We start from the raw sequence: 7885 nt of genomic DNA on the forward strand, positions 1-7885 counted from the left end.
ACACGGCCATTACCGTAATGCAGAGGTAGAGAGAAAAATACCAGTCAAATAACACAGCCATTACCGTAATGCAGAGGTAGAGAGAAAAATACCAGTCAAATAACACAGCCATTACCGTAATGCAGAGGTAGAGAGAAAAATACCAGTCAAATAACACAGCCATTACCGTAATGCAGAGGTAGAGAGAAAAATACCAGTAAAATAACACGGCCATTACCGTAATTCAGAGGTAGAGAGAAAAATACCAGTCAAATAACACGGCCATTACCGTAATGCAGAGGTAGAGAGAAAAATACCAATCAAATAACACAGCCATTACCGTAATGCAGAGGTAGTGAGAAAAATACCAGTCAAATAACACGGCCATTACCGTAATGCAGAGGTAGAGAGAAAAATACCAGTCAAATAACACGGCCATTACCGTAATGCAGAGGTAGAGAGAAAAATACCAGTCAAATAACACGGCCATTACCGTAATGCAGAGGTAGAGAGAAAAATACCAGTCAAATAACACAGCCATTACCGTAATGCAGAGGTAGAGAGAAAAATACCAGTCAAATAACACAGCGATTACCGTAATGCAGAGGTAGAGAGAAAAATACCAGTCAAATAACACGGCCATAACCGTAATGCAGAGGTAGAGAGAAAAATACCAGTCAAATAACACGGCCATTACCGTAATGCAGAGGTAGATAGAAAAATACCAGTCAAATAACACGGCCATTACCGTAATGCAGAGGTAGAGAGAAAAATACCAGTCAAATAACACAGCCATTACCGTAATGCAGAGGTAGAGAGAAAAATACCAGTCAAATAACACAGCCATTACCGTAATGCAGAGGTAGAGAGAAAAATACCAGTCAAATAACACGGCCATTACCGTAATGCAGAGGTAGAGAGAAAAATACCAGTCAAATAACACGGCCATTACCGTAATGCAGAGGTAGAGAGAAAAATACCAGTCAAATAACACAGCCATTACCGTAATGCAGAGGTAGAGAGAAAAATACCAGTCAAATAACACAGCCATTACCGTAATGCAGAGGTAGAGAGAAAAATACCAGTCAAATAACACAGCCATTACCGTAATGCAGAGGTAGAGAGAAAAATACCAGTAAAATAACACGGCCATTACCGTAATTCAGAGGTAGAGAGAAAAATACCAGTCAAATAACACGGCCATTACCGTAATGCAGAGGTAGAGAGAAAAATACCAGTCAAATAACACAGCCATTACCGTAATGCAGAGGTAAAGAGAAAAATACCAGTCAAATAACACAGCCATTACCGTAATGCAGGGGTAGTGAGAAAAATACCAGTCAAATAACACGGCCATTACCGTAATGCAGAGGTAGAGAGAAAAATACCAGTCAAATAACACGGCCATTACCGTAATGCAGAGGTAGAGAGAAAAATACCAGTCAAATAACACGGCCATTACCGTAATGCAGAGGTAGAGAGAAAAATACCAGTCAAATAACACAGCCATTACCGTAATGCAGAGGTAGAGAGAAAAATACCAGTCAAATAACACAGCCATTACCGTAATGCAGAGGTAGAGAGAAAAATACCAATCAAATAACACGGCCATTACCGTAATTCAGAGGTAGAGAGAAAAATACCAGTCAAATAACACAGCCATTACCGTAATGCAGAGGTAGAGAGAAAAATACCAGTCAAATAACACGGCCATTACCGTAATGCAGAGGTAGAGAGAAAAATACCAGTCAAATAACACAGCCATTACCCTAGTGCAGAGGTAGAGAGAAAAATACCAATCAAATAACACGGCCATTACCGTAATGCAGAGGTAGAGAGAAAAATACCAGTCAAATAACACGGCCATTACCGTAATGCAGAGGTAGAGAGAAAAATACCAGTCAAATAACACGGCCATTACCGTAATGCAGAGGTAGTGAGAAAATCATCTACTTTGTTGTTTTGTTCCCCTTGTCAGTGTTGAGTTCAACACCATCTGTATGTATTAAGATGCCTTCCCCCTGGGAACAGACATCAGTTCAACTTCTAGTCTAGATTTACATTTGGTTGAGTTGTCAACTAATGTAGAATTAATAAAACAATCTCACCATGTCATTGGATTGCAGAGGTAGAGAGAAAAATACATTTTACATCATTTTTTAAAACATTTTAGTCATTTCGCAGACGCTCTTATCCAGAGCACTTACAGTAGTGAATGCATACATTTCATAAAAAATGTTTTTTCCGTACTGGTGCCCCGTGGGAATCGAACCCACAACCCTGGCGTTGCAAACACCATGCTCTACCAACTGAGCCACACGGCCACACCAGTCAAATAACACGGCCATTACGGTAATGCAGAGGTAGAGAGAAAAATACCAGTCAAATAACACAGCCATTACCGTAATGCAGAGGTAGAGAGAAAAATACCAGTCAAATAACACGGCCAGTACCGTAATGCAGAGGTAGAGAGAAAAATACCAGTCAAATAACACGGCCATTACCGTAATGCAGAGGTAGAGAGAAAAATACCAGTCAAATAACACAGCCATTACCGTAATGCAGAGGTAGAGAGAAAAATACCAGTCAAATAACACAGCCATTACCGTAATGCAGAGGTAGAGAGAAAAATACCAGTCAAATAACACAGCCATTACCGTAATGCAGAGGTAGAGAGAAAAATACCAGTCAAATAACACAGCCATTACCGTAATGCAGAGGTAGAGAGAAAAATACCAGTCAAATAACACAGCCATTACCGTAATGCAGAGGTAGAGAGAAAAATACCAGTCAAATAACACGGCCATTACCGTAATGCAGAGGTAGAGAGAAAAATACCAATCAAATAACACGGCCATTACCGTAATTCAGAGGTAGAGAGAAAAATACCAGTCAAATAACACAGCCATTACCGTAATGCAGAGGTAGAGAGAAAAATACCAGTCAAATAACACGGCCATTACCGTAATGCAGAGGTAGAGAGAAAAATACTAGTCAAATAACACGGCCATTACCGTAATGCAGAGGTAGAGAGAAAAATACCAGTCAAATAACACGGCCATTACCGTAATGCAGAGGTAGAGAGAAAAATACCAGTCAAATAACAAAGCCATTACCGTAATGCAGAGGTAGAGAGAAAAATACCAGTCAAATAACACGGCCATTACCGTAATGCAGAGGTAGAGAGAAAAATACCAGTCAAATAACACAGCCATTACCCTAGTGCAGAGGTAGAGAGAAAAATACCAATCAAATAACACGGCCATTACCGTAATGCAGAGGTAGAGAGAAAAATACCAGTCAAATAACACGGCCATTACCGTAATGCAGAGGTAGAGAGAAAAATACCAGTCAAATAACACAGCCATTACCGTAATGCAGAGGTAGAGAGAAAAATACCAGTCAAATAACACGGCCATTACCGTAATGCAGAGGTAGAGAGAAAAATACCAGTCAAATAACACGGCCATTACCGTAATGCAGAGGTAGAGAGAAAAATACCAGTCAAATAACACGGCCATTACCGTAATGCAGAGGTAGAGAGAAAAATACCAGTCAAATAACACGGCCATTACCGTAATGCAGAGGTAGAGAGAAAAATACCAGTCAAATAACACTGCCATTACCGTAATGCAGAGGTAGAGAGAAAAATACCAATCAAATAACACAGCCATTACCGTAATGCAGAGGTAGAGAGAAAAATACCAGTCAAATAACACGGCCATTACCGTAATGCAGAGGTAGAGAGAAAAATACCAGTCAAATAACACGGCCATTACCGTAATGCAGAGGTAGAGAGAAAAATACCAGTCAAATAACACGGCCATTACCGTAATGCAGAGGTAGAGAGAAAAATACCAGTCAAATAACACGGCAATTACCGTAATGCAGAGGTAGAGAGAAAAATACCAGTCAAATAACACGGCCATTACCGTAATGCAGAGGTAGAGAGAAAAATACCAGTCAAATAACACGGCCATTACCGTAATGCAGAGGTAGAGAGAAAAATACCAGTCAAATAACACGGCCATTACCGTAATGCAGAGGTAGAGAGAAAAATACCAGTCAAATAACACGGCCATTACCGTAATGCAGAGGTAGAGAGAAAAATACCAGTCAAATAACACAGCCATTACCGTAATGCAGAGGTAGAGAGAAAAATACCAGTCAAATAACACGGCCATTACCGTAATGCAGAGGTAGAGAGAAAAATACCAGTCAAATAACACGGCCATTACCGTAATGCAGAGGTAGAGAGAAAAATACCAGTCAAATAACACGGCCATTACCGTAATGCAGAGGTAGAGAGAAAAATACCAGTCAAATAACACAGCCATTACCGTAATGCAGAGGTAGAGAGAAAAATACCAGTCAAATAACACAGCCATTACCGTAATGCAGAGGTAGAGAGAAAAATACCAGTAAAATAACACGGCCATTACCGTAATTCAGAGGTAGAGAGAAAAATACCAGTCAAATAACACGGCCATTACCGTAATGCAGAGGTAGAGAGAAAAATACCAGTCAAATAACACAGCCATTACCGTAATGCAGAGGTAGTGAGAAAAATACCAGTCAAATAACACGGCCATTACCGTAATGCAGAGGTAGAGAGAAAAATACCAGTCAAATAACACGGCCATTACCGTAATGCAGAGGTAGAGAGAAAAATACCAGTCAAATAACACAGCCATTACCGTAATGCAGAGGTAGAGAGAAAAATACCAGTCAAATAACACAGCCATTACCGTAATGCAGAGGTAGAGAGAAAAATACCAGTCAAATAACACAGCGATTACCGTAATGCAGAGGTAGAGAGAAAAATACCAGTCAAATAACACGGCCATAACCGTAATGCAGAGGTAGAGAGAAAAATACCAGTCAAATAACACGGCCATTACCGTAATGCAGAGGTAGATAGAAAAATACCAGTCAAATAACACGGCCATTACCGTAATGCAGAGGTAGAGAGAAAAATACCAGTCAAATAACACCGCCATTACCGTAATGCAGAGGTAGAGAGAAAAATACCAGTCAAATAACACAGCCATTACCGTAATGCAGAGGTAGAGAGAAAAATACCAGTCAAATAACACAGCCATTACCGTAATGCAGAGGTAGAGAGAAAAATACCAGTCAAATAACACGGCCATTACCGTAATGCAGAGGTAGAGAGAAAATCATCTACTTTGTTGTTTTGTTCCCCTTGTCAGTGTTGAGTTCAACACCATCTGTATGTATTAAGATGCCTTCCCCCTGGGAACAGACATCAGTTCAACTTCTAGTCTAGATTTACATTTGGTTGAGTTGTCAACTAATGTAGAATTAATAAAACAATCTCACCATGTCATTGGATTGCAGAGGTAGAGAGAAAAATACATTTTACATCATTTTTTAAAACATTTTAGTCATTTCGCAGACGCTCTTATCCAGAGCACTTACAGTAGTGAATGCATACATTTCATAAAAAATGTTTTTTCCGTACTGGTGCCCCGTGGGAATCGAACCCACAACCCTGGCGTTGCAAACACCATGCTCTACCAACTGAGCCACACGGCCACACCAGTCAAATAACACGGCCATTACGGTAATGCAGAGGTAGAGAGAAAAATACCAGTCAAATAACACAGCCATTACCGTAATGCAGAGGTAGAGAGAAAAATACCAGTCAAATAACACGGCCATTACCGTAATGCAGAGGTAGAGAGAAAAATACCAGTCAAATAACACGGCCATTACCGTAATGCAGAGGTAGAGAGAAAAATACCAGTCAAATAACACGGCCATTACCGTAATGCAGAGGTAGAGAGAAAAATACCAGTCAAATAACACAGCCATTACCGTAATGCAGAGGTAGAGAGAAAAATACCAGTCAAATAACACAGCCATTACCGTAATGCAGAGGTAGAGAGAAAAATACCAGTCAAATAACACAGCCATTACCGTAATGCAGAGGTAGAGAGAAAAATACCAGTCAAATAACACAGCCATTACCGTAATGCAGAGGTAGAGAGAAAAATACCAGTCAAATAACACGGCCATTACCGTAATGCAGAGGTAGAGAGAAAAATACCAATCAAATAACACGGCCATTACCGTAATTCAGAGGTAGAGAGAAAAATACCAGTCAAATAACACAGCCATTACCGTAATGCAGAGGTAGAGAGAAAAATACCAGTCAAATAACACGGCCATTACCGTAATGCAGAGGTAGAGAGAAAAATACTAGTCAAATAACACGGCCATTACCGTAATGCAGAGGTAGAGAGAAAAATACCAGTCAAATAACACGGCCATTACCGTAATGCAGAGGTAGAGAGAAAAATACCAGTCAAATAACAAAGCCATTACCGTAATGCAGAGGTAGAGAGAAAAATACCAGTCAAATAACACGGCCATTACCGTAATGCAGAGGTAGAGAGAAAAATACCAGTCAAATAACACAGCCATTACCCTAGTGCAGAGGTAGAGAGAAAAATACCAATCAAATAACACGGCCATTACCGTAATGCAGAGGTAGAGAGAAAAATACCAGTCAAATAACACGGCCATTACCGTAATGCAGAGGTAGAGAGAAAAATACCAGTCAAATAACACAGCCATTACCGTAATGCAGAGGTAGAGAGAAAAATACCAGTCAAATAACACGGCCATTACCGTAATGCAGAGGTAGAGAGAAAAATACCAGTCAAATAACACGGCCATTACCGTAATGCAGAGGTAGAGAGAAAAATACCAGTCAAATAACACGGCCATTACCGTAATGCAGAGGTAGAGAGAAAAATACCAGTCAAATAACACGGCCATTACCGTAATGCAGAGGTAGAGAGAAAAATACCAGTCAAATAACACTGCCATTACCGTAATGCAGAGGTAGAGAGAAAAATACCAATCAAATAACACAGCCATTACCGTAATGCAGAGGTAGAGAGAAAAATACCAGTCAAATAACACGGCCATTACCGTAATGCAGAGGTAGAGAGAAAAATACCAGTCAAATAACACGGCCATTACCGTAATGCAGAGGTAGAGAGAAAAATACCAGTCAAATAACACGGCCATTACCGTAATGCAGAGGTAGAGAGAAAAATACCAGTCAAATAACACGGCCATTACCGTAATGCAGAGGTAGAGAGAAAAATACCAGTCAAATAACACGGCCATTACCGTAATGCAGAGGTAGAGAGAAAATCATCTACTTTGTTGTTTTGTTCCCCTTGTCAGTGTTGAGTTCAACACCATCTGTATGTATTAAGATGCCTTCCCCCTGGGAACAGACATCAGTTCAACTTCTAGTCTAGATTTACATTTGGTTGAGTTGTCAACTAATGTAGAATTAATAAAACAATCTCACCATGTCATTGGATTGCAGAGGTAGAGAGAAAAATACATTTTACATCATTTTTTAAAACATTTTAGTCATTTCGCAGACGCTCTTATCCAGAGCACTTACAGTAGTGAATGCATACATTTCATAAAAAATGTTTTTTCCGTACTGGTGCCCCGTGGGAATCGAACCCACAACCCTGGCGTTGCAAACACCATGCTCTACCAACTGAGCCACACGGCCACACCAGTCAAATAACACGGCCATTACGGTAATGCAGAGGTAGAGAGAAAAATACCAGTCAAATAACACAGCCATTACCGTAATGCAGAGGTAGAGAGAAAAATACCAGTCAAATAACACGGCCATTACCGTAATGCAGAGGTAGAGAGAAAAATACCAGTCAAATAACACGGCCATTACCGTAATGCAGAGGTAGAGAGAAAAATACCAGTCAAATAACACGGCCATTACCGTAATGCAGAGGTAGAGAGAAAAATACCAGTCAAATAACACAGCCATTACCGTAATGCAGAGGTAGAGAGAAAAATACCAGTCAAATAACACAGCCATTACCGT

The sequence above is a fragment of the Salmo salar genome, chromosome ssa17 (assembly GCF_905237065.1).
Source record: "Salmo salar chromosome ssa17, Ssal_v3.1, whole genome shotgun sequence".
Classification (NCBI taxonomy): domain Eukaryota; kingdom Metazoa; phylum Chordata; class Actinopteri; order Salmoniformes; family Salmonidae; genus Salmo; species Salmo salar.